Source organism: Sphaerodactylus townsendi, linkage group LG04, assembly GCF_021028975.2.
Source record: "Sphaerodactylus townsendi isolate TG3544 linkage group LG04, MPM_Stown_v2.3, whole genome shotgun sequence".
Lineage (NCBI taxonomy): Eukaryota > Metazoa > Chordata > Lepidosauria > Squamata > Sphaerodactylidae > Sphaerodactylus > Sphaerodactylus townsendi.
Window position 1 is genome coordinate 35180359 of NC_059428.1, and position 26918 is coordinate 35207276.

A 26918-nucleotide genomic window follows, 5' to 3' on the forward strand; every position below is an offset into this window, starting at 1 on the left:
ATTTTTATCCGCATTCTAGGGTCACGTTCAAAATGTATACATCTGTGTGTGCAGTATATTTGCTTTGAAAACTTACATGCCACCACTCCAGAATACCAGCTGGAGGCAGCAAACAAAATAAAATAAGATAAAGTCGTCAAACAGCATAAAATAATTAATAAGCTACTTAAACCCAGTCAGAGCATAAACACACAAATGCCTGAGACTTCAGAGTGCCTGTTTTATTCTCCCCACACAAACAAATGCCTCAAAGTAAATGGCAATAATTGAAAAAAATTCAAACTGGGTGATTTACTCAGTATCATACAGAGAATGTTTTCAGCACAGCCAGTGAATTGAATCTTTGTCTCTGCTGAAATTGTCCTTGCTATGACACTGAGGCACAGACAGACCAGAGTATGTTCATGATAGGTGTTTACCTGGTTAAATTTTGTGCTCGCGTATACCTTTCTTTCTCTCATCTCCACCCAGCACATTCAGATTGGAGATCAAAGCTTTCAACTAACTCCAATTAGTTGTGATGTCTGAATGGAGGTGCCTTAATAAACTGATAAATTCACGTATTACACATCTTTCATGTCTCTTACTGGTCCTGTCAACAAGACATCCTCTGGGAGTTGCATTCTTGCCACTTAATTCCAAGGCTTGCAGGGCCCAGCTTGGTTTAGGAGTGTGGCACCACAGGGAAAGGGGCTTAAATCTCCCCCCTCCTCGATGCCATTTTCCTGACCTGAAACAACTCTGGGACTATTTTGCCCTGTTGAAGAAACATACATATAGCCCATCAGCACAGCAGGTTTGGGTTTGGAACACATCACAGGGAAGAAGACTTCAAGCCCCATCTTTCTGTATGCCACAATTACAATCTGAATCACATCCATACACATCTATGATTTTAAGTTTCAAGCACAGAACTGGATTTAAGTTTCAAGCACAGGCTACATCTGTCAACAGGACAGAGTTCGTAATGTGTGAATTGGCCCTCATGAGGCTAGTTTCTTCCCAGTAACAGGAATTCTTATCTGGGGTAAAATGGTGACTAAGCCTCCTACTGGGATATAGACTATGTGCACAAGTGCTGTCAAGCTGTAATCAATTTATGGCAGTCCCAGGAAGGGGGTTTGAAGGCAAGTGAGAAGCAAAGGTGGTTTTCCATTGCTTGCCTATGCAACATTTTCCTTGGTGGTCTCCCATCAAAGTCCTGATCCTGCTCAGATTCCAAGATCTGACCAGATGGGCTACCGCTACACCATGCTGGCTTCCCTTCTGGTATATATGCTACCTGTAACTTATTAAGATTCCTGCATTTGAGAATCATGCCTCTTCCGCACAGCACATTAACAGAAACCTGTTTTCCTGTCTTCGCATTCACATGCCTCCGTGCAGTCAGCAATCGGAGCCCATGGAATCAATGCGGGTTGCTGTCCCACCTTCGCACAGAGGCGCATCTTAATTTACCTCCCACTGATGCGTAGCTATGCAGGCATGCATGAGTGAACCCCCACAATACGACCCTTTGTGCCTGCGTGGCTACACAGATGTCATCCGAGAAATTTTAAAGAAGGAAAGCGCAGCTGCATAAAGCGCCTCCTGCCTGGATGTTCGCTTATAAGCGGCTGCAACCTGGGATTTTTTAAAAAGATTCTTGGAAAACCTGGTTTGGGGGAATAGCATGGAGCAGACTCACTGTAGGGATGGCATCTGTGCAAAGCCCCCCCCCCCAGGTTTTTTTTACCACAGTTAACCTGTGTTTATTGGCCCGTGCGGAAGGGGCCTAAGAGTTACACCTTCACTCTCAGCACGCTGTGAGAGAGGAGAGAAGAAACAATTGAGTCTGACAAATAATCAGTTCATGCCCATCACGAACTCCGGCTACCATGAGCTTCTATAGGTCTCAAGGCAAAGGTTTCCCCCCCTCACATTTAGAAGAGGCTACCAAGAAATACTGGTGTTATGTCTCAGAGTTTACATGGGGTCTACAGTTCTGTGATTCCAGAATTTTGTGCCCCTTATCTCCTTCTCTGAGGGGCTCTGATTCCAGTCTGTTTGCGATTTCTAAATCGAGCCAACATTTCACTCCACCTGGAGAACAGAGCCTGTAGCATAACTGCAGTGCCAATTATTTTTGGACGTTGTGCAATGCTGGACTGCTTCTTTCATCTGAAAGTTTAGTGTTCTCCAACACCCACACAAGAGAAGAAAAATTCATCCGGTGTAGTTTTCACCATTGCTGAATCTCCAGTCAAGGAAAAAGCTCATCTCCTTTGTCCTTCTACCCATCATACAAATGTGAAAGGATACAGGAGTGCTGACAACCGTTCCCCCTGGTGGCAAGTGTAACCCCTATGATCAGAATGGGTTGACCCAGAAAGGGGTGGAGACTCTAAGCCGGAGAAGGCTGCAAAAACTGGTGAAGTTGGAGGAAGCAAGGCTACCAGGCTGGGACCTTGATTTAATCCGTTATAAGCTCTTAACACCTTGTTTAAGGTAATTGCAAAGTTGTTGGGAACTAGTGGGAAGGGAGTTGGTTATTTTTGCTATAATTGTAAATGTTAGAATTTATTGTTTCAGGAGCTTGCTATGTAATGTAATTGATGGGGAGTTCGTTTGAGGGACCAGCTTCATAAAATCTTGGATCCCATTCACTGCCAAGCCTCTGAAGTCTTCATAAGCCAACCACCAGCAGGAAGAATTGGACTTTGCATTTATCAGTAGTTTGTCAAGATAAGGACTTGAAATGCAACTTAGAAGGACTGTAAATTGTTAATGTTAAATGTAAATGTTAAAAGTTTTATTTGTTAAGTAAACCATTTTGTTTTAAAATTTAGTTCTTTGCAACTCCTTCCAAGTTCTGCCCCACAGAACCCACAGTTAGAGGTTACACAAGCATCCTGAACTTTCATATATATGTGCAAACAGACAATTGATAGTAAAGACGGAGAGAAACCTGATCAGCTGTGTTGCAGTGACTCACCAATGATCTGTCACAACAAAGGACACAAGCCTTGATACCAATGGCACAAGGGGAAGAGAGTCTGTCCAATTTTTAGCCCCCCGGCCTCCCTGGAATCTGCTGCAGGATTGTGTCCTCTGAGATTCTCCTCAGGGGATCGGTGCATATGCTTGGAACTTCCTTGAGGGCCTTCTTCCACATTCCTACCTGTCAAGTAGTGGCTGTGCTTCCTCTGGGGACCTAAAGAGAGGAGGGAAAACTCCCATTAACTACACAGTAAGATGTCCTGTGTGTTCAAAAGAAATGCATGACCACAAGCATTCTTGATAAGAAATTCCAACTAGGATACTTCAATTATAAATTTAAAGACGGACACCATACACCTGTCTCTGCACCTTTATCAGATACCTTCTTAGTATCTTCACTGCTCCAGAAGAATGTCCAGCAACCCATCTTAAAGCTGAAAAAGGCATTCTGTGGCATCCTTTGACCAATATGTTATTGTATTCCATTCATACTTTTCTTTTCACTAAAGGTTCGTGCATCTTTCAAGACTTTGCTCACATGACTCATTTTTCTTGAGTTCTAAATCTTTTCCAATTTGGTGACTTGCTTCTGGAAGTGCAGTGCCTGTAATAACTGACACAGGGCCCGTAGCAGTGGTCAATGAGGCATGTGATTACTGCTGAAGCTTTGGAGATGATGGCTTAGATCCTATGATACTGTTCCCTCAGGCTTCTCTCTGGCCACTGCAGCGGCTTTACTACACAGTGGTGTTCACTTCCTCTGCCACTAGCACCTCTGGATAAATAAGAATGCCTTGAGAAACCTTGATCTTCTGCTTGCACAAATGCTAGAGGCAAAGGAAGCAAGCAGTGCATTGGAGGAAAGCTTCCTTAGAGGTGCACAAGAACAATGCCATAAGATCCAAGCTCATGTTTTCACTATCTGGAATGGCATTGGCCTTTTTTGCTGCACTGTCACATGGCTGGCTCCTCTGTTGTTTACTTTGAAGTCAGTCCTTATTATCTTACATTTGTGCCAATGTTTCACAAGTACCCCTCGGCAATATCTGCAATGACATTTAATCAAAGCAGATCTTCAATCAATTATAAATGCTGTATTTTTAGCCGATGGCGTAAAAAGGATAGGGTATGTTCAAAACGGGAGCAAGACCTTTTTCACTTATGTGAGTGTTAGGGATCAGTTAAATGGAACAGAAAAATGAAGATAAAAATGTTATACTGCAAACCTGAAATGTTCTGTAGGAGACAGCATAGGGAAGGAAGTGAGACAGAACAGAAACAGAAGGTTAGAAAACAACTGATGTAAATTAGACATTAGGAAGTGTAGAGGATGATTTTTAAAAAATGAAAAACTACAGGGAGACGTCCACAGCTGGCAGGACTATGAGGGAAATGATTATGTATGTTTATATATATCAAGAACAAAAGACATCTGAACAATGAAGTACTGCGTCTCATTACCAGAAGCAGAGGGCAAAACAGTTAATAGTGGTGCAGAGAAGACAGTTGTGTTCAAAACAGTTTTCCGGATTAATTATGGAAAGAAGCAGGATGATGAATTCATGGCACATAATGATGATAAACTATTTCCTGTTCCAACTTTTTGAGAGGATCATTGGTATATAATACATAGGGGCAAACAGACTGAAATGAGCAGGATTTGATATCTTGCTGCAATCATGTTCCACATTTTGGAATATTTGCAGAGAAGCGAGTTCTGTGCAACAATTTCATCCATGCGTGTTTCCTCCAGAGATGTGCTTAACTGGAATCAGGGTGTTTATAAGTATTCCAATATCAGCCAGAATTGTTGATCCCTTTAATAAACCCAGGAGTGAGTCCACAATAATTGAACAGCCCCTTGAAAGGGATAAACACAGAAGCCACAATCCTACCCTGATATAAGGCTACTTGAGACTACTGAAACATCTGGGCTTCATGACAAATTTGCTCTGACCTGGATATCCCCAGACTCGTCTGACTTCATCAGATCTAAGGAGCTAAGCAGGGTCAGCCCTGGTAAGTATTTGGATGGACAACTTCCAAGAAATACCAAGTTCATGACACTGAGGCAAGCAATTGCAAATGCCTCTTGTATTTTTGTCTTGAAAACCTATGAGGTGACCATGAGCCAGCTATGCACACAACATGTTTTGAATTCTGTGTTGTGCTGTGGCCTGTGATAATAGCATCTGTGATAATAGCATCTTCAGAGCAGCAGTGGCGTAGTGGTTAAGAGCAGGTGCATTCTAATCTGGAGGAACCGGGTTTGATTCCCTGCTCTGCCGCCTGAGCTGTGGAGGCTTATCTGGGGAATTCAGATTAGCCTGTGCACTCCCACACACGCCAGCTGGGTGACCTTGGACTAGTCACAGCTTCTTGGAGCTCACTCAGCCCCACCCACCTCACAGAGTGTTTGTTGTGAGGGAGGAAGGACAAGGAGATTGTAATCCCCTTTGAGTCTCCTACAGGAGAGAAAGGGGGGATATAGGGGGGGATTTAAATTCAAACTACTACTCCTCTTCTTCGAGTAATTACTTTCAAGCAGTGCAGAATTCCTCCAGTGTTGTTTTGTGTTAGTTGGGAGAAAATGAATGTGGCTGATTGTGGGACCTTCAAAAAGCTGATATATATATGATATATATATATATATGACATATATGAATATGTGTTCAGTGTGTGCAGGTTTGTGTTTAAGCAGAAAAAATACACACATGCATGTGGTGACCTTCTGTGATGCTGAAATGAAACTCTGAGCTTCGAATGGGACACGATGAACAATTCACATGGGGCTCGTGGACTAAATCCACACTGTAACTTGTTCTAACCTGCATGTTGTCTGACAAGTGCACCCACTTTTCATTGCGATGCTCCGGAAGGACTTGGCACCCTGTTTTCCAAATATATCCATGCTATGCATTTCTAAGTGTAGGCATGTAGGTCCCAAGCTTGTAGCTGCACTGTGATTTTTCTTTACAGAGACACACAGCCAAAGCAGAAAGGTAACATAGAGCTCTTCTCTATGATGCAAGGCATCCCAAAATGGAAACCAGATGATAAACATGGAGGCAATTATTGTACCCTTCAATTCACATATAAGATGGTATGAAGGAGCTCTCAGTATGCTTCTGCACTTTTGCAGCATCATACAGGGATGCCTGAAAATCCACCAGTTCTGCTCACATTCTGTTTTACTGGTCACGAACAGGGAGAAACAGTTTCTTCCCATCATTTAGCTGTACGAAAGGAGTTTGAGCCCATTTGTGAGCCTGTTACTTTTTGCATATTCAAACAGTGTAGTACCGTGCAGCACAATTGGCAATGTACACAAACCTGTCTCACTGTGCGCTGCTAGGCAGCCAATTGTATAAATAAAAGGTAAGCATATCAATCAGTCAGCCGGTGATAATAAACAAACACTCTGTTCAGTTTTTTTAAAAAAAGGTCTTACCCATTTGGTCTTCACTTCAGTTTATGTTATTGAGGTTACTTCACACAAGCACATTTTGAACAGCTCAACCACCACATCATTTAATAACATGACCTGACCATCCAAGACCTGGATCAATTTCATGTACCGCTGACGCAAAAGCAACTGCAAGGCAAGTTAACAAGCCTCCACCACCACAGCTACTGCGCAGGCAGAAAGCTGTTTGACAGCTGCTCAACTTGGGTGACAGCAAACCAAACAGACTGGAGGCTCAGCTAACTGTGCAGGGTGGCCGTGGATCATGTTCACCTCTTGAACCTGTTCGTGGCATCCTTAATCTTATGCTGATGGCTGGAAATGTTGAGGAGACGACATATGCACTTGGGGTTGACTGAGGAGATTTTCATAAGGGAATAACCGTTTATTAGCTGCAGCAGTTGTGCTTTGTTTATTATCACAAACCATTAGGCAAACAAAGGTACACGAGCACATAAAACAGTTTCTAATTTTTGGCCTCTTCAACTTGACTTGGCATGGTAAACATGCCCAAATGCTGCCTCTTCTGCCTACAGTTTAATGGTCATTTTTAATTTTACTTCCTTCTGTATGTTCAGTTCTGTTTCTCCTTTTGGGTTTACAGAATTTTAAAAACACCACAAAAGTTTAAACAGAAATGCAGGGATAATATACACACGCATGTAGAAATGAGACTCTGAGCTTGGAAGTTGAAGGTTTATCCACAGTAACCAGTTTTCATTTGACCTTTCCAAGAACTTTCCCTCCTGTTAGATGCAACTAGTAATTTTTACACCTAGTATCCAGATCTTCCCAGGTTTTATCTCAATCACAGCCCTACTTTCAGACTTATGACCAGACAGAACAAATTATTCAGGAACAGGTCTCTAGACAACTAGCTGCTTCTGTCACTAAGTGCAACAACTGTACTTTCCTATTATTTATTAGTATTTGCTTCCTTCATACTCCACCTTTCTCTCCAAAGAGGACCCAAAGTGCCTTACATCATTCCCATCTCTTCCATTTTACCTTCACAACAACCCCATGAGGTAGGTTACACTAAGAGACAGACTTGTCCAAAATCACCCAGCATGCTTTCATGGCAGAGTAGGGGTATGAATCTGGGTCTCCTAGATCCTAGCATGACCCCTTAATTACTACACTACATTATCACAGCGATAGAGCAATATTTTGGCACTGCTCCCATCACCCCCTCATTCTCACCTTTATCATCTTAATTATTTTGAATATCCCACTCATATAGATTTGGATTTGATTTTCATCCTAAGTCACCCTAAGAACCATTTAGATGACTAGGGAAAGACAAATGTTGAAAATGAATGCTTTTATAAAGGAAATGCATAAATAAATGGCTATGCATAAATCTTTATGATTGTAATTTTTTCTCTTCTTGCCCTTCCATTTCTAGGTTATAGTCAAACTTGTACAAAGGATACCTCTAGTGTCTCACGAGCAATCCTGTACCTGTTTTTCTTTAACATTCTAAGGGATGCTTTAACACTGTCCTTTTAAGTGTACTCCTGGAAGGCTCGATCCTACAAGGCTTCCTTGATTCCATTCTTAACTGCAGCACTTGTTTTACATGGCTTTTGCCCATGAAAGTCCCACAATCGCCACACAGCCTTCCCAGTAGTCAAATGGGGCATACCCTCTCTTTTTCCAGCAGAAAAATTGATGGGATCTACCAAGAGAATGCAAAGGTTAATTCTCACAGACCAAGGATTGGTTGCAGCTTTACTTTTCAGTGTACGAAGTGACAAACCTCGGTTTGCCATTGGAATAGTCCTAAGGTACAGAGGACTAGCAGCCTGCCTAGCCCAATTTGCCCCAACTTGTCAGAGCTTGGGAGCTAAGCAGGGTTGGCCATAGTAAGTATTTGGATGGGAGACCACCAAGCAAGACCAAGGTTGCTATGCAGAGGAATGCAATTGCAAACTACTTCTGCCCATCACTTGCCTTGAAAACTCCAGAAAGAATCACCATAAATCACTTATGACTTGATGGCCCTTTATTATTAAGATTCAGTGGGCAGTATCCAACCTATGATACCTTTCTTGAACTTAGGTGACTATCGTGTTGGAAAAAGAGCCGCTTGAATTAAAGGAAGGCTCCCTAATCTGGGGGAAGGTTTCAAACTTTGCTTAGTGAGTGATAGGACTATACGTTGCACACCCTATTTTGATCTTTTGTTGGGCTGCTTCATCCTAAGCAAGGCACATCCATTGGCTCAGATCCAGCAATGTGCAAATGGAAACATAAACAGACTCAATGAAGTTCTCCTAGTGCAAGATCTTCTGTCAACACCTAGCGCTTTCCTCACTGTATGATGTAGTGCCCAGAAACAGGCTGCACAAGCAGAAATGCAAGTGGGGATACGAATTTGGCTGGGCCACAGAGAGAAACACATCTTACCAGCCACAGATGTGGGCAAAATGTTAGAAACTGAAACTACCAGACTCTGGTCAAACAGCCCAGTAAACGCACTACACTCAAATACAAGTTTGACTTAGCACAAAGGGGTTACGTAGTCTTTTTTCTTACATTGCTGCTTGCATAAGAGCTGTAGCACGAGCATGAGCAGAAATGCTGCATGGGTTCCGACCCAGTGTCTCCACTTATGTTGCTGATGGGTCAGCAGTGAACTTAGCCATGGCAATGTAACCTCCTCATGCCAACTTGAGTCAGTCAGTCACAAGCCTTTATTGGCATAAAATAAACATACAAAATCAGCATACAAAATTTGCCCATTATTGCTCACAATTATAGACGCTGGTACTAAAATACTAAATACTAAAATATATACATGGTCCTTCTGTAACTATAGGACATTCCTTCAGCTAAGTTAACTCACTTAAACGTCATCAGATACTGACAGAAGCTAGCAAAATTACTGCTGGCTATATGTGGTCATAATACATAGACATTGGTTGGTATTCATCTAGACTTACGTCTATTATTGTTAGCAGAAATTTTGCTACATTCTCACACACTGTGGGATCCATGTTGTTCAAAAGCATAGGTATCTTAGGAGCATCAGTTAGATTGTTATACAGAAATGGGATAAGTGCAGATTGTGACATTCTGATTTTTGCAAACCTTACACAATGAAATGCCAACTTGAGTCAAGTTGCTTGGGAAGTTGGCCGGGGAACCAGCTTTGTTCTTTAGTGTGCGCAGACCACAGCAGTTTGACTTTTTGCTACACAGAGTAATTCCCCAAAGTCGTGGCAATTAATTTTGCACTTTGCACTTGTTTTTTTAAGTAGTTTTGCTTTGTTTTTTATAGTACAAAGCATAACATCAAGAGAGACTGTAAAAACTAGGAGAACCAGAAATGAGTCATCATCCATTCATGTCCAATTTCATCCCCCCCCACTTTTCCAAGCTTCTCTGTCTCCAACTTCCTATTTTGCTAGTACTCACACAGCACCCTAGCTTTCAAAATGCCTCTAAGAACATTCGAAGGCTGCATGATGGATGCCTTCAATATGCTACGTGTAAGATTCTTGAGCCGATTTCCAATTATGCATGTCTCCATTTAATTTCACTCATCAATCTTCCGCTTGCTTTTTATATACAGATATATATATACAGTGGAGCCTCATAATTAAAAGTTTCAGATTCTGCCTCAAAACAGAACCCCTTGCTTTACCTTGAATGCTCCTGTGGCCAACATGATAATTGTGTATTTGAGTTGTTTGCAGCAGAACAAGCCATAAGAGTAGATTAAAGCAAGTCTTTGGTTAGGAGGCAAAACTGTGGAGAGCGCAATCACTCACTGCTTTACAATTACAAAACAAAGATTGTTGGGTAATCAGCAACCTTTAAACATTTTTTGTTAGTGTAAATGTACTGTTTTTGAACAGCCGTGCTTCGTCTGATTGTTGTGGGTTTTCTGGGCTGTGTGGCGTGGTCTGGTAGATCTTGTTCCTAACGTTTCGCCTGCATCTGTGGCTGGCATCTTCAGAGGTGTATCATAGAGGGAAGTGTAACCCTAACCCTATATCAGTACAATCCGGTCTATGCCCCATCAATGGCCAGGAGGAACTCTACTTAGGAGTCTCACGATACTCAGTGAGGCTTAACTCTGAGTAGAAATCTACAGAATCTCGCTGTAAACCTCAGAGTAGGGTACGCAAACAGTAAGCAAACACACAGAGCGCAGCCTTCTGTTTGATGTGCTGCAGCTGCTCAGATTCTTTCAGAACAATTAATTGCGATAACATTTCTACATTTTCTACATTTCACAGGTAAAAACAAAGAACTGCTCATAAAATTCCCAATCTGAAGCCAAGAATTCTTTCGTCAGCCCCACCTTCTCTATTATTACACACTGTTGACTGCTGGACTCCATCTAATGTTTGTAGTATGCCATCCCTGGATTTAGAGGCCAAGAAAGTGATGGTTCTTTTGGTAGAAATAGAATTGGAAAATCCTAATAGCTTGTACAATCGACGGCGGAAAATACACCTCACCAGCTGTAGTGTGTGAAATGACTTTGCACTCTGCACTACACAATGCCTGAGTGTTCATAAACACCCAGGACAAGCATGTGCTCCACAGACAAGGTTCTCAGACGTAACTTCTAGAAGTGCCGGAGAGAGAGAGAGCTGATCTTCGAAGGATGAATTCAGACTAGAGGGCAATTTTATCAGGCAGAAAAGGAAAGCGCACCATCCCCTGGGAGGTCTCCCTGGCTCCTTCTTTAATTGGCCTTCAGAAAGAAGACGGAGGCAATTCCGTTCTAAAGAGCACCCGATACCTGCTTGAGAGTCTGGTGTATTATTATGAGCCGCTGCTCCATCTGATTTGTGTTGCTCGCAGCTTCTCTACTCGATGTTATTGTCTTGAGCATTGTGTGTTAGTAGTGATTATTAATGGCTGGAGGCTGCCTTGGTGCTGTGGTGAAAAGTGGAATTTAACTGTTTTAATTAATGGAATAAACAAGCCCAAGTCTGATTCCACACGCACGCCATCCCGAGTCTGTGATTCTGGGCAGAAAGCGTTTTCTTAGACTTAATTGCACAGAACCGGCAACACAGAGAGAAAATAGTCTGATGCCTGTTTTGTTATTAATGATTGGCAGGTCAAAGTGTTCAGTCACATCCATGGCTTCTCCTTTTGTGGGGCGTGAGCTTCAGTGAGCAGTTTAATTGATCAATTTCCAGCCAGATAAACTGAGAGGGAGGAAGGGAACACGCTTTCTTTTCATCTGCTCTCCCTCATTTCAGTGATGGTTAATAAATTAGGAGTTGGAGGATGTATTCCACTACCAATGGCATTTTCCTGAGCTGAAGAAGAAGAGTTTAGATTTATACCCTGCCTTCCTCTCCTGTAAGGAGACTCAAGGCAGCTTACAAATTCCTTTCCCTTCCTCTTCCTACAGCAGACACTTTGTGAGGTAAGTGGGGCTGAGAGAGTTCCGAAGAACTGTGACTAGCCCAAGTTCACCCCGGAGGCTTCATGTGGAGGAGTGGGGAAGCAAACCCAGTTATCCAGATTACAGTCCACCACTACACCAAGCAGGCTCTTAATCACCATGCAAGGGCCTTCCCCTGATTTAAGACTTTGGTGTCTTGTGACATCCAAAATCTCCTTGGCTTACCTTTAATGCAAACTGTGGAGCAGGACCTACAAACTGGGGTACATTGGTGACTGGCCTTTTTGAATGTCTTATGTTCCTGGAAGCAGAGCCAAATCACCTGCTACCGGGGTGGGGGTTTTGAGAGAGAAAAAAAATAGGTGTCCAATGAATTGCTTAATACGGTTTTGCCATCCTCATCAAAATAAATAGCAGTGGTTCATTGGGTGGCTGCATTCAGGCATCACATTAGGCTGGAATTAAATTCCAATTTGCCACACTGGACCTGGACACAGCTTGTTTGGCATGCCTGCAGGTTCTCCCCTCTCGCCCTTCTAGCACAGAGTGAGAAAACAAACTCCAGTTGCCCATGATATCCAAATTGCTGTCTTCCCTTCCTAAGCCAAGCTTACAAGCCAAAAAATTCAGTCTTGGTTGCGCATACAGCGGCAAATCAGAATTTAATTTCAGCTTAGCATGATGTCTGAATGCAGCCAATATTTAGGAAGAATAGTAAGGTTTAAATACTTTGTTCATGTTCACAGGTGGGAACCACTTCTGGCTACTTCCAAATTAGGCAGAAAGTGGTTTTAGATGTACTTCGCTGTGATGTGTAAGGAATAACCACATGCAAACTTGTATCCCAAGTGATTGAAGGTATTTTTGAACTTCTTGTGTAATTGTGCTGCTTCAGGAATACATAAATGATGTCATGTGCAGTGGGGTAGTCTGGAATTTGAAAAGGGCTACCAGGTGGGACCTGGTGATCTCCCAGAAATATACAGGCTCTCCAGACTACAGAGATCTTTTCCCTGGGATAAAATGACTGCTTCAGAGGACTAACTCTATGGCACCACATTCCTGCTGAGATCCCTTTCTTCCCCAAGGTCCACCTTCCCCAGGCGCCGCCTCCAAATTTCCAATAGTTTCCCCAAGTTAGAGTTGGGAATTCAACCTACCATAGGCTGAAGGAAGTTCCTCCAGCCTACTACAGAACCTTCCTCTGGCTTAAGGGGTTCTTCTATTGAAGGAAGAACCACTAAAGTTGGAGGAAGTCTCCTTAGGCTGCAGGAAGGCTTCAATCCTTGCTTTGCTGATTGACAGACTTCTTTGCTGAGTGACGAACTACTTTGTTTAGTGACAGGATATGGGCTACTTCCCTTTTCATCATGACTCTTTGCTGTTAAAGTTTAGGACAACAGCAGAAGACCCCAGATCAGCTACCCCATCTCCTTCCTAGGCAAAACAACTCCCTTGGCTACTCCTTTTTCATAGAGCTGTGTCCCGGCTTGTGAACACACAAGTAGCTCAATATTTAGCAGCAGGTGGTAGTGTAGACAACTACACACAAAGGCAGTGCAAATCCTGTGAACCGAAAGCAAATGACATTACAAGGCATGTGTGTGCCTAAGTGGGCTCATGCCAGGAAGCATCTCATCAGAGGTGTACAGCCTCATTCAGAGCCAAGTACACAGAGACAGGTCTTTGCGGCAGCTCGGTTTGGTTGCCTGCCCTTTCTGCAGCCTCCGTCTCTGCCAGCCCTGAAACACCTTGAGGAAGCCCATGCAGATTTCATGAGTTCCCTGGTGTTGGGAGATGCGTGCTGAAGGCAGAGCTGAGCGGAGAGCCTTCTGTCCATTACTGATGAGGCTGACCTCTCTTTAAACAACGGATGCATAATTCATGCCCGCTCCGGTGTTTGGCAGCAGCTCTTTCTGCTCCCGTAATTCCGTAGGCATTTTCAGTTGCCAGGGCCTCGCTGGTTGTCTCACGTCCCTACTTCCTCAGAAATACTGACGGAGGCTGCAATGTGGTGTCAAATACTGTGCTCCCTTGAAGTGTTCGGCAGCAGCTATTTCCTGCCCTTGCAAACACCAGCCTGCTTCCAATGCCCACATAAAGCAGGGGAAAGGCGCTTGAGGGTTTTTCTCCAAACAAAGGGTCGTATTCTATAATTCTGTTCTGCTCCTTGCAGGAGAGGAAAGTTTGGCCATTAGTGGAATGCGGCTGTGGGATACAGCCCTTTGAAGGCTTCTTTATCTAATAAATACTGAGCAGCCACAAGGGGGACAGATACTAGGGTTCATTTCAGTGATGCTGAATTTTCCCACTACCAAAACAGCAATTGACCAGGATAGTCCAGGCTAGCTTGATCTCACCCTGTCTCAGAAATCCTGGTTAGTACTTGGACTGCAGACCATCAAGAGAGTCTAGGCTTGCTATGCAGAGCCAGGCAATGGCAAACTACTCCTGTTTGTCTCTTGCCTTGAAGACTTCATAAGGGATCCCCATAAGCTGGCTGCAATTTGATGGCAAAAAGCAACATTTTACCAGGGGCGGGAATGGGGGAGTCAGATCTTCCCATTTACCTTCTAGTGTGTCAGTTGCAATACTGAGTGTAATGTAGAAGGCAGTGTGGTGAATTCATTAATTTTGCTTGTCCATTGAAAGAAAGTTCCTAATGAGAAGAACAGTTCAACAATGAGACCAAATTACTTGGCGGGGAAGGGAAAAGGGTCACACACACACACACACACACACACACACACACACACACACATACACACACGGAAAGGTTTTTCAGGTCAAAGCCAGCATATTGAATTGGGTTCGAAAACACACAGGTAGCCAATGAAGATCTTTTTACACTGGCACTGTATGTACGCACTGCAATTCTTCCAACAAAAAGCATTGATCTGACCTGAATAGCCTAGGCTGGCCCAGTCTTGTCAAATCTCAGAAGCCAAGGCAAGTTGGCCCTAGTTAGTATCTGGATAGGAGGCCTCCAAGGAAGACTAGGGTTAGTATGCAGAGGCAGGCAATGGCAAACCACCTCTGAACATCTCTGGCCTTGGAAACCTACAGGGTCATCATAACTTGGCTATGACTTGAAGGCAAAGAAAAAAATTCGGCCCAAGATTTTTATTATTTTCATTTATTTCATTTATTTCTGACTTTCTTCCAAACAGGGACACAAAGCATCTTCAAACCGTCTCCTTTTTATCTTTATAATAACCCTGTGAGGTAGCTGGTTGTGGTGGGTTTTCCGGGGTGTGTGGCTGTGGTCTGGTGGATCTTGTTTCTAACGTTTCGCCTGCATCTGTGGCTGGCATCTTCAGAGATGCATCACAGAGGGAAGTCTGTTACACACTGTGTCCAGTGAGAAGGGTGTGTAACAGTGTGTAATAGACTTCCCTCTACAATACACCTCTGAAGATGCCAGTCACAAATGCAGGCAAAACGTTAGGAACAAGATCCACCAGACCACAGCCACACAGCCCGGAAAACCCACCACAACCAGTTGAATCCGGCCGTGAAAGCCTTCGACAATACCTGTGAGGTAGGTTAGCATAAATATGTACAACTGACCCAGTGTCACCCAGAAAGCTTCCATGACAGAGTAGAGGTTTCAAGTTTGGTCTCCCCGATCCTAGACCAACGCTCTAACCACTACACCATGTTGGTTCTCATTGTCAATGGCACTATTAGAGACTCAGTTCAGTTACCTTACAGACTGCTTATGCTACCAGCAACCATGTTATGGAAACTGCACTGGTACTTTTCAGATTGTAATAAAATTTAAATAAACACAAACTTCTTGCATACTGGATTAGATGAGGGATGCCAAACTGTATCACAGCAGTCGACGCTCAGCGTTCAGCCTCAAAAAAGCCAACAGAACAGGCGACAAATTGTTATAAAAATCCTCAAGATGTTTCACTGCCAAAGCCCTGCCAGGGAGACAGTAATGCATGCAAAGATGTTTGCCCTGAGTTACGTGGGAGGGGATGGGCCATTGTTAACAAGGGAATCAAACAGGCTACACAAGATTTATCAGGCTAGGTTTAACATATTGTTTGGGATTATGGTTCATCCATATCATCCTGCTGACTATGGAAATGGGCCCCCACTGAAGACGGCTGCTGTTGCAGCAGCTGGTAGTCAGGAATAGATCACCAGAAGAATCCGAATAAAGTAAAATGGGACAGCCGCCACTGAGCTTGCAAACGGGGATGGCTTTTTACAATCATGGGTTGACTTCTTGCCTTCCCTTTGTTATATGAACACAAATGCAATTGTTCTTGAAAGGGCTTTTTTTTTTTTGCTGTGTGTCTTTTTAGAAGCATTACTGTAACTATCGGTTGGAGCGTGCTGCTTTATGCCTTCTGGTGCATTAGGAACAAGTTGACACGCTTGTCTGCAGAGATGCACAATTCAGCTTCCATTAACTGTACGGTTCAGCAGCCCATCAGTGATATTGCAATCGGAGAGGGTGGGTAAAAGCCACAGGATCCAAACAGGGGAAGAAAACCCAGGGTGGTTGTAGTTATGCCAGAGTCTACGCAACATTGGGAGCGACAGGAGTGGTACAACCAAAGTTACACCAGTCCCATTGGAAGTATTTTATCCCACTGTTCCAGTGCTCAAGGCTGCTTGTGTTCAAAAATTAAAAACACTGCACACATACTAAAAACAGCAAAAAATTTCCTCTCCACGTAACAAGTCAGCCATGGGCCAAATGAAAGCAAAGCCCTTCAAATCAACAGCAAAGCCTGATTTAAACATGGAATTGGTGGGACAAAGGAACTAAACCATATAACTTGGAATGACTGTTCTACAGGGGTAATCTGAGGAGTTTTTTTTTTTAGGAATAAAAGGGGCAGGATACAGGTTTATAAAATTATGCATCAGTGGAAAAAGAGAAGTTTTCTCCCTCTTCAGTGCTACTAGAACTTGGAGCCATTGCATATACTTTATCGGCAGTAGATTCAGGACACACTAAAAGAAATCCTTAGCTCACAGGCAGCTCTCAGTTCAAACCAGTGCAATGCATCAATAACAATGTAGAACGTCTTTGGACAATGATAGTTCTCTCTCACAGGCATTGGGAAGCAGACCTTTCTTGCCCACAGACAGCCTCCTAACCTTAAACAACTTCTCACCCACAATAATGCATTTCCTAACATGGACATAGACTCTGGGACCAGGACCTGCAGCAAACCAGGGTGCCAACAGTGTCTCCATATTCACTCTGACAACACCAACACCGGATTTAACAACACCATCCATACCATCTCAGGTTCATTCGCCTGGTAGTCTTCCAATGCTACATTCACCATCAAAAGTCAGCAGTGCCCTTATGCTCTCTACATCAGACAGTCTGGTCAGTCCCAACACAAAATAATAAATGGATATAAATCAGTGGTGGGATCCAAAAATTGTAGTAACAGGTTCCCATGGTGGTGGGATTCAAACTGTGGTGTAGCGCCAATGGGGCTGGGCGGGGCATGACGGGGGCGTGGCTGGGCATTCTGGGGGCGGGGCATTCCTGGGCGGGGCTGTGGCAAGGACGCAGCCGCTGTGCCGTCAGCTTGGAAGGCGAAAAGGAATACTGCCACGCAGAGCGCAGAGAACATGCCGCACGCGACACCGGGTGCACACTCCTGCTAGACTGCTTGAAACAAAGATTCTGCGCGGCGCTACTGCTGAGAGGAGGGGCGTAACTAAGGCAAAAATCACGTGGCAAAATCACCAATTAGTAACCCCCTCTTGGCGCACACAAATAATTAGTAACCTACTCTCGGGAACCTGTGAGAACCTGCTGGATCCCACCTCTGATATAAATCCAGCATTAAAAACCACAGCTTTTAAGAACCAGTGAGAGAACATTTTAATCTTCCACATCATTCAATTGCTGGTCTAAAGATGGTACACCTCAAACACAGAAGCTTCAAGGGGAGATTATAACACATATAACAAGTTGAGTTCATTCACATGTTCAGAACAGTGGAACACCCCTCCACCCGCCATTCCATCCTGAATATAGGCCTCTGCAAACATTATGTTATGTTCCTGTGACAATTCAGACTGTGAACCAGCAAATCATAAACTCATAGAGTGCAAAGGTCCCCATGATGCACCTGATATGCATAGTCACCATCCTGTATGAATTCGGTAGCATGTGGATTTCCCATACATGAACAACCATAACCAAAAGCTTGATTTTCCAGGGTTCTTGTTCACATGAATGGTTGTTGTATGTGCATAGCAAATAATCCATGCAATCCCCTGTTCACATGAGATGGGGACTGAGCACATTGGGTGCAACATGGGGACCCTCGACATAAATGGATGGTGGGTTTTGAATAGAATGTCTGCAGAGGGATTCTGTAAAAGTTTTTTTTGGCAGGATTGGTTCATCAGTCTTCCCCTCAACCAGCAAGTCCCAGTATTCCAGTATTCCCACATGCTCTTGCACTTTATTGCAGTTGCTTCTCCCTTGAAATGATGTGGCACCTTGTGATCCTGGAGTCTCTGCTCATCAGTCTTGTAAATGCTGCACTTTGTCTTCACAGCAAACCCTCAGCAAGTCAAACAAATAAGCCGCCCTCCGAGGTTTTATTCTGAACACATCAGCTTATTACCTGGTTTGTGAAATTGGATTTTGGTGGAGAGACTAAATGAAGCTTTTGGAGAGGCAAAAAGACAACAATCGTTTCAATTTATTGAAGCGTTTTTGCTGAGAGATTTCAATCCTGGATTGGGGGTGGTGTCTAGTTAGTGAGTGGCAGATTGTGGACACGGAAGAGCCTGGAAGGCAAACACTTCGTATTTTCTTGGACAAACAGAAGTGCAGCCAACTTGATAAATACAAGAACTTGTCCAAGTTTTTTTTGTGCCATGACTGAAAAACAGCAAAAGGTATATCCTTTCCTCCTGGAACTCTTGGCCTGGGATTCCACTCTTATTTATAACACATTTGTCATTAAAGTGGTGGATGAGAAGAAGCTTACAAAATACAAAAAACGCACAATGGAACTAGGCAACCCCACACATCCTGGGTGATCTGCTGGCTTTGATCCCATTGGGTCTCAGTCAAAATCTCAAAGGCTCATGCCACTGACTACATCCAGGCTAAATATCATAGTGATGGACAGTTGTAGTCCCTGTGGCTACTGGGTTTCCTCAGGAGACCTTGAATTTGTCTGTGTGCAGCTGATTCTGTAGCATGCACCACTGTAGATGCTGAATGTACTCTGTAGCATTGCACAAAATGATTCACAAAGTTACTTAGATAAATTATTAAGGACTGTGGTATATACTACTGGGCACTGTTTTCTGTAAGTTGGATCCTGTTATGTAATGCAGCATCATTTAATGTGTCATGTTACCAATTTGTTTTGCTTCAGTTCTGTTTTTTTTTTAATTTCTGGTTTGTTCCACAACCCAAATCCTATTTTGTTGTTTACTGAATGTCCCATCCTGCTGATTGTATTGACTCACTCTTTGTAATCCACCTGAAGTTCCAGACAAAGGCTGACAGTAAATAATGTCAATAATAAACAAAATATTCTCTCCATATGTATAAACTGCCATCAAGTTACAGTCAACTTAGGGGGACTCTGTATGATTTCCCAGTTAAGTGACAAAACAGAAATGGCTTGCCATTGCTTGCCTCTGAAAAGTCTTTTTTGGAAGGAAAGAAGAAAGGTTTTTTTTGGTCCTCCCCTGGTTGAAAGAAGATCTCTTTGTCTATCTGTCCCCATTGGTTTATTGATTCCTAACTGAACATCCAACTGTCCACTTCTGCTGCGATCCTCGCTTACACTAGATTCACAACTGTTACTGCCCCTAGAAATAGTGCAGGAGTCTTCATTTGTGTCTCATACGCTCCTTCTAGATCTCTTTGTAGCTATGTGCTGCTGCTCTAACAAAAGACATTGATCCTTACAAGGGCTGCCCAAGGTAGCCACCTAGTGGTCAGGATGTCCCTCTTTGCAAGGCAAAGGCAAAAACTCGCCTGACCTCATCATTCAAAGCCAAGAACTAAACACCTCTTACTAGGACCAACTGAGTTGAGACACTGTGGTCGGTCCACATAAAAGGTATACATGGATGTTGTCCTTGTTTTTTGATTGTGAGAACAAATAGGACTATTGAGAACTCCCAAAACCATTAAAAAAAACCAGAGAGACACACAGAGTCACAGCTCGGTCAAAAATGTGGGTCAAATTAGGAGAAACTGAATCTCAGTGGAACACCTACACATCCAAGAAATTTAAGGCAGTTCTAATTACTAGGACAGACGGCAAAGGAACAGCACATGCAGCCCCAGCCTTTGTTTCCAATAGGTCAGGCCTCATTCACAGGAGGTGAAGGGGGCAGAAGGGATTACACTCGTCTTGTGGAATATTCCCATGCATTAAAAATGCCCTGAAAGTAGCAAGCCGATGGGGAAAGCAAGAGAAGGGGTATGTGCTTCTTGAGTCTCCTACAGGAGAGAAAGGGGGATATAAATCCAAACTCCTCCTCCTCCTCCTCCTCCTCCTCCTCCTCCTCCTCCTCCTCCTCCTCCTTCTTCTTCTTCTGTTTGTATGGAGGAGAGTTGTTTTTAATGCTCAGGTACATTCAGAGCTGGAATCAATTTCCTGCAGCCCAAACTTGGGCATTTTATTCTGTCATCTCGACATGCTAACACCTCTTTTTCCTTACTTGAAAGAAATTCACATCAATGTTATGGGTTAGCGTACTATGTCTCAGTGAGTATGCTCTACTTAGGGGTTGGAGGAATATGGGTTTCAAAGTCTAGCATCACATTTCAAACTCTAGCATTAAATTTCCCAGGGGAACTGATCTCCGTAGTATGATGATCATTTGTAATTCTGGGAGCTCTCCAAGGTCTACATGGAGGTTGGCAAATCTACTTATGCTTTACAAGTTTATATCTATGCTTCAGACAATGAAAAAAAATGTAGGACTTAGATCTTAGACTGGCGTTGCCTCAGTGATACAGCAACCATTTTGCCTACAAGAAGGTCCTAGGTCCAGTCCTTAGCATCTTTACATAATTCTGCAGGTGCTCCATTGTCTGCTCATCTGTTATGAGGCTCAGTTTAAGGTATTGCCTATCACATACGAAGTCCTTCATGGCCTTGGCCCCTCTAATTTGCAGAACTGCTTCTCTCCCTGTGCTTTGCCATGACAATGTCGCTCAAGTCAACGGGGACTTCTGCAGGTAGCAAGCTCCAAATTGGCAAAATCAACAGCTTCCTATCCAAATGCCTTCTCCATTGCAGCTCCTGCCTTGTGGAATGATTTAGCTAAGGAGGTCAGGAAAGCCCCCGGTCTCCTGGCTTTCTGCAAGCTGTGCAAATCTGAACTTTTGAAGAGGGCTTTTCTGTGCAAGTGATAGGGTTGCAATGGTCTTACAAACTTGTTTGGACAAATGATTAGGGACTGTGGTCTAAACTGCTATGTATACCTTATTGCAAGTAAGATCCTATTTATGTAATTTCTGTACTGCTTCATATGTCATGTGAATATTCATGTGATGCTACGCTTTAGTTCTTTCTGGTGGTCCCAAACTTCTAAAATCTTAATGCATTTGGTTACTGAATGTCCAATTTTGTTGATCATATCGACTCACTATGTGTAATCTGCTTTGAGTGCCTGTGAGAAAAGTCAACTATCGTTATGCACAATTGGCTAAGAGTTTAAATGTCTGACAATCAACCCTTAGCCAATTACCATTCAGGACACACAGGGACCCAAGCCCTGAGTGTCCTGCATTCCCATTGGCCATTGCCGCCAGCAGAGCAGCTGCTCCATGGCCTGGGAAAGGCCCACAGCCCCCTCCTACCCCCCATGTGCACCGGACCATGAAAGGCCTGGCAAAGCCCCCTCCCACCCCAACCATCTATATTCCACCCTCCCCCACCCCTAGCCACACTTTTCAACCCCCTCATCACAAAACTCACCTTGCCACCCTCCTCCACCTCAAGCCACTCCTCTTTACCCTCCCCCTATTCTCACCTTCCCACCTACCCCAAGCCACACCTCTCCCACCACCGAGCCATAGAACCAGACCCAGGTAAGTACCGGTAGCACACCATGTGGAAAAAGGGGGTGGGAAGTGGCATAGCTAGGGAAAATGGTCCCAGTTTTCCAGTCCCCCCCCATGGGTCCCTGCACCGCCCCCCGTGCCCCACTTACCTTGGCCTGTGGTGGGGAGAAATGATCTAGAGGTGCACCTGTGTTCCACTTTCCTTCATATATTATTAGGGAAGTATCGCATCAAATTTAAAAACCATGTCCTAACTGAACATATCTAGACTATACACTTCAGATAGTTTAACAATAATTTCCTCTTTAGAAAGTCTGGAAAACTGCAGCTTTGTGAAGAGGGTTAATGAGCTCTAACAGATAATTGTCAGCACCTAACACAAACTATGGTTTCCAGGATTCTTTGGGTGAAGTCATGACTGCTAAACCACTATAAGGACACAAGGTTTGTAGAGAGATGTGACCTTTAGCGGGACAATTTGCTCTTGGCGTCTTTCATTTCCCAAGTGGAAAGCAGGTTCAAAAATGAACAAGCTCTTTCACAAGACCTTGTTGGAATCCTAGTCTGAAAAGCAATTAAGTGTGAAGAATTAAAAGCGCATAACAAACATGTTCCCATCAACATAACCCTGTCAATAGCCATAAATTATCCAAAGACACCACATTGCTTTTCAGGGAAATAATCAACCATTAACTTTGGAAGACATAGGGGGCTCAGGGCTATGGTTCAGTAGCACAGCCTCTGCTTTGAGTGCAGAAGGCCCCGGGTTCAATTCCTGGAATCTCCAGTTAAAAAGAACCAGGTGATGTGAAAGACCTCAGAGTCCCTGGGGCCTCTTCCGCACAGCAAATGTATAACGGGTTGCAGTCAGGATAAAGGAACACATTTTCCTGTTTTCATGTTCACATGTATTCATGCACGCAGTGACTGGAGCCCATGGAAACAATCGGGTTGCTGTTGTGCCTTCGAACGGAGATGCGTCTATTTTTTTAATCACTTCCCACACATACATAGCTACGCAGACATGCATGCATGAACCCCCACAGCCATGTCAATGTCCCATGATATGACCATCTGCACCTGCATAACTATGCAGAAGCAAGCTGCAAAATAAAAAAAGAAAACTGAGGTAAATAAAGCACCTCCTGCCCCGCCATTTGCTTGCAAGCAGCTGCAACCCTGGATTTTTGAAAAGGATCGCTTGTTTAGTGATTTTCAAAAAAACTGGTTTGGGGGAAATAACACGGGGCAGACTCATTTGGGGTGGGATCTGTGTGAGGTGTCCCCCCAAAAAAACCATTTTAAAGCATGCTACACCCATGTTTATTGGCCCACAGTCTGATGAACACTTGTCAGGGATGAACACTTGTCTAAGCTGATCCTGCATTAAGCATGGGGTGGGATTAGATGGCTTGTAAGGCCCCTTCCAACTCTACGATTCTAGACCAAGTTAAACATGCTTAATTCCTACTGAAATATAAACACCAGCCTACAAGGTTTCTAAGCAGGCTTATGTATTATCTCATATTCTCAAATGGACTCAACCCAGAGTTTTGAAACATCTTTCCAGCAGTTCTTCTTCACTGCCACACTAGCGTATGGGCTCTTTTTTTTACTGAAACATAATCATGTGAGCATACGGGAAAGCCTGAACACATTTTTGGGTATGTTTCAAGGAGTAGGACCTCTGCCAGTTGAGGAACTGGAGAGATCCTATTTTGCTCGCAGGAACACAACAGAAATGTCATAGATGAGAAATGAGAACAATCAGAATGTTCTGTGAATTTCAGCTTCAAAACAGTGATTTACTCATTCATCTTGCCTCATAAGCCATGCCACTACAGAAGAGTATAAACGAGGACAAGCTGAGTAGCCCAAAAACAGTCGGTAATTCATTAAGTCACACGGGGGGTACAGCATATTACCCACAATGTGGTAGACTGTCAGCTCAGACAAGTCATTGGTCCCCCAACAAAGTTCCCCATCAATGAATTGGGAATAATAAAGACCTACTTACCTGCTTTCCAGAGCTTCATTGCACCAGCCCTGTAGTTTCATGTGACAGTGTGCAGAATGTCAAGCATGGTTTTGGCTCCCCCCCCCACCCATAGCAGCGACATCCCTGAATACTTGTAAATCATGCAGTGGGACACCCAGGCTGCTCCAGAATTCTCACACATGGTTTGTCAGAAGATTGTACTATTTCTTTTCTTCCCACATTACATTTTTCATTTGGCTTGAGAGAACAAAACAATCTTAATATGGCAAGCCATAAATGGACTGTAGTTCAGTGGTAGCATGCATGCTTTGCTTATATAAAATCCCAGCTTCCATTCCCAACATGTCCAGGGAAATGAACTAAGGCCTCGTCTAGACATACAACTGAATGAGGTGGTAATGAGGCAGCAGATGGCTGAGGTGGTAGATTGGACTGTACCACTTTAGACTGCAGGGAATAAATTACATTGATAACAATTGCCCTATAAAAAGCATCATCTGTAAAACTACTCCACTATGTGAAAGACTAGGCTTTTTCTTGGTGTGCTAATTTTATACGTGTGTGATTTTTGACATGAGGAAAGCGTTAACAGGCGGTTCTCCCCACTAACAGTCTGAAGGGAACATCTCATTCTCAAAATTTACAAGATTGGAGGAGAGCAAATATTATCCCAATTTTTTTAAAATAAAGGTAAGAGGAATGACCCAGGAAACTACAGGCCAGCCAGTCTGACCGCTATCCCATGGAAGATTGGGGCACATTTTTAACAGAGCAGCCTGTGGGCATCTGAAGGACAACTTGGTGATCTGGGGAAGTCAGCATGGATTCTCCCCCCAACAGGTGCTGCCAGACCAACCTGGTTTCATTCTTTGTTCAAGTGATTCATTCCTGAATAAAGGGAATGCTGTCAATATTGTTCACCTGGATTTCCTGGACTGACAGGGTCCCCCATGATGTCCTAGAGGGGAAACTAAAGGACTGTGGACTGCATTCTAGGATTGTTAAGCGAGTAAATAACTGGTTGAAGAACCACACTCAAACAGTGGTTGTCAATGGCATTTTATCTAATTGGAGGGAGATGTACAGTGGGGTGCCACAAGGCTTTTTTTTTTAACAGTAAGAGTTGTTCAACAGTAGAATCAGCCATCTAAGGAGGTGGTGAGCTTCCCCTCACTGTCACTCTTTAAGCAATGGCTGGACAAGTGCATGTCAGAAATGCTGGCCAGAGGCTGATTGTAGTCCATAACATCTGGAGTGCCAAAGGTTCACCACCACGGCTCTAGGCTGATCCTGCATTGAGCTGGGAGCTGGACAAGATGGCCTGTATAGTCTCTTCCAATTCTATGATTCTAATGTTTTCCCCGTCATTCTGAGGTATGTCTAGACTAGCCCCAAGTATCAGGTTGTGGGATCCTGCCAGAGATCCTGGAGACCTTCTGTTATTCCGCGTAGACAGTACTGAACTAAGCAGATCAGCAGATGTGACGAGGAAGAAGAATTTCAGTGTGAAGAGTAAGATGGAACAAGGACGAGAAAAACACTCAACACAGTAAGATAAAACAAAAGGGAGGTAGACGACAACTGGGAAGACAGAAATTAAAAAGGAGAGCAGGGAGAGAACAAGAAAATTAAAGGAATGAAGTATATGAGCACATAAAGCGATAGGAAAAAAAGAGTTTGGCTGGGCATCTCTGGTTTCTTTAAGGACAAATGAACTTGCTTCTATTTTCCCCTCTTCCCTTTCGTGATCTTGCCTTAAAATTGCAAGAATGTGGCAGCACAACATCAGCCCTCTCTGATTTATTAATTCCCTCCTGTCCTACAAGTCCATCAAACAAAAGCATCTGTGTTTCCCCCTAGAGGAGCGCATGAAGGGCCTCATTCATGTTGGAGGTGGTGAGTGAAGCAGCAGATACAGGACAGCCATCCGCACCACGCTCCTCGGTCCTTTTTCACCTTGTGCGAATTGGGGAGGGGGGTGACAATGAAAAAATAGTCCATCCAGATAAACAGCAGAAGCAGAGGAGGGAGGAAATGTAAGAGTAAACAGGAAAACACGATCAGTAAGAACCGAAAAAGGCAATACAAGCTTCTGAGCGACAGCACTGGAAATTTAGGCCATGCAGAGCCCAGCACAAGAGCCATCTTGGTAAGAATGTGGCATGATTTAGTTGATTCATTAGATAATGGGGATTCTAGGACTGTGGCCACTGGGAAGTACCCTTCATCTGATTTTATCAGATATCCCTCATATAACCCCAAAGAAACTCCAACTCACAGTTTCTCAAAAGTGGCCAAGGAGGGATCCAGTCCCAAATACAGTATTGTCACCTTAACTATTAAAATAACTGATTGCCTCTCAAACTGCCAATAGCAAACAGAAGCACAGAGGAAGCAAAACTCCTTCTAGTATTCATGCACTGAAACAACCAGTGAGGACTTTCAAATTTAATACCAGAAGTTCTGGGCTTTTAATGAAGCCAGATTACTCCAGTGTAGGAGTTCTTCACACCACAGGGATCAGTATCTTTGGAGCAAGCTTCCTTGTTTGGAACCTCCATTACCAAACAGTTAGAGAACTAGTATTGCATGAAGTTCTCAAGCAACTACAGATAAGGAAGTTCACACAGCAGGAGATGGAAAAGACCTGTGGAGGAAAATGACCAGGCAAAACAGATATCAATGGTAAGACAGATTCATATAGTTACATCCCAGCTTTATCATGAAGCACAATTCACCATATTTATCTGATCCATCATCTAGTGCCATGGTGGGGAACCTTTGGCACTCCAGATGTTATGGACTACAATTCCCAACAGCCCCTGCCAGCATGGCCAATTGGCCATGCTGATAGGGGCTGATGGGAATTGTAGTCCATAACATCTGGAGTGCCAAAGGTTCGCCACCATTGATCTAGTGCATAGTCTTCAACCTTTCCAAACCTGGGACCCACCTTTAAACTCCAGGGGACAGTATGGGTCTGACTGAACTGCACAGGAAGTCATGACAGAAAGAGGCAGAACCAGAGTTTTGACCTCACTTACAGAGG

The 26918-nt window shown here is 43.6% G+C and overlaps 1 protein-coding gene across 4 annotated transcripts in view; it reads right to left on the minus strand.

The window, feature by feature from the left end:
* Positions 1-26918, minus strand: part of LOC125431032 (galactosylgalactosylxylosylprotein 3-beta-glucuronosyltransferase 1-like) — a 69067-nt gene that overhangs the window by 21060 nt on the left and 21089 nt on the right. For 3 of the 4 annotated variants that reach the window (XM_048493524.1, XM_048493526.1, XM_048493523.1), the window contains exon 2: positions 2975-3193. The gene's annotated coding sequence lies outside the window, so the exon portion shown is untranslated. The remainder of the gene's footprint in view (positions 1-2974; positions 3194-26918) is intronic. The other variant, XM_048493525.1, reaches the window with a different exon arrangement.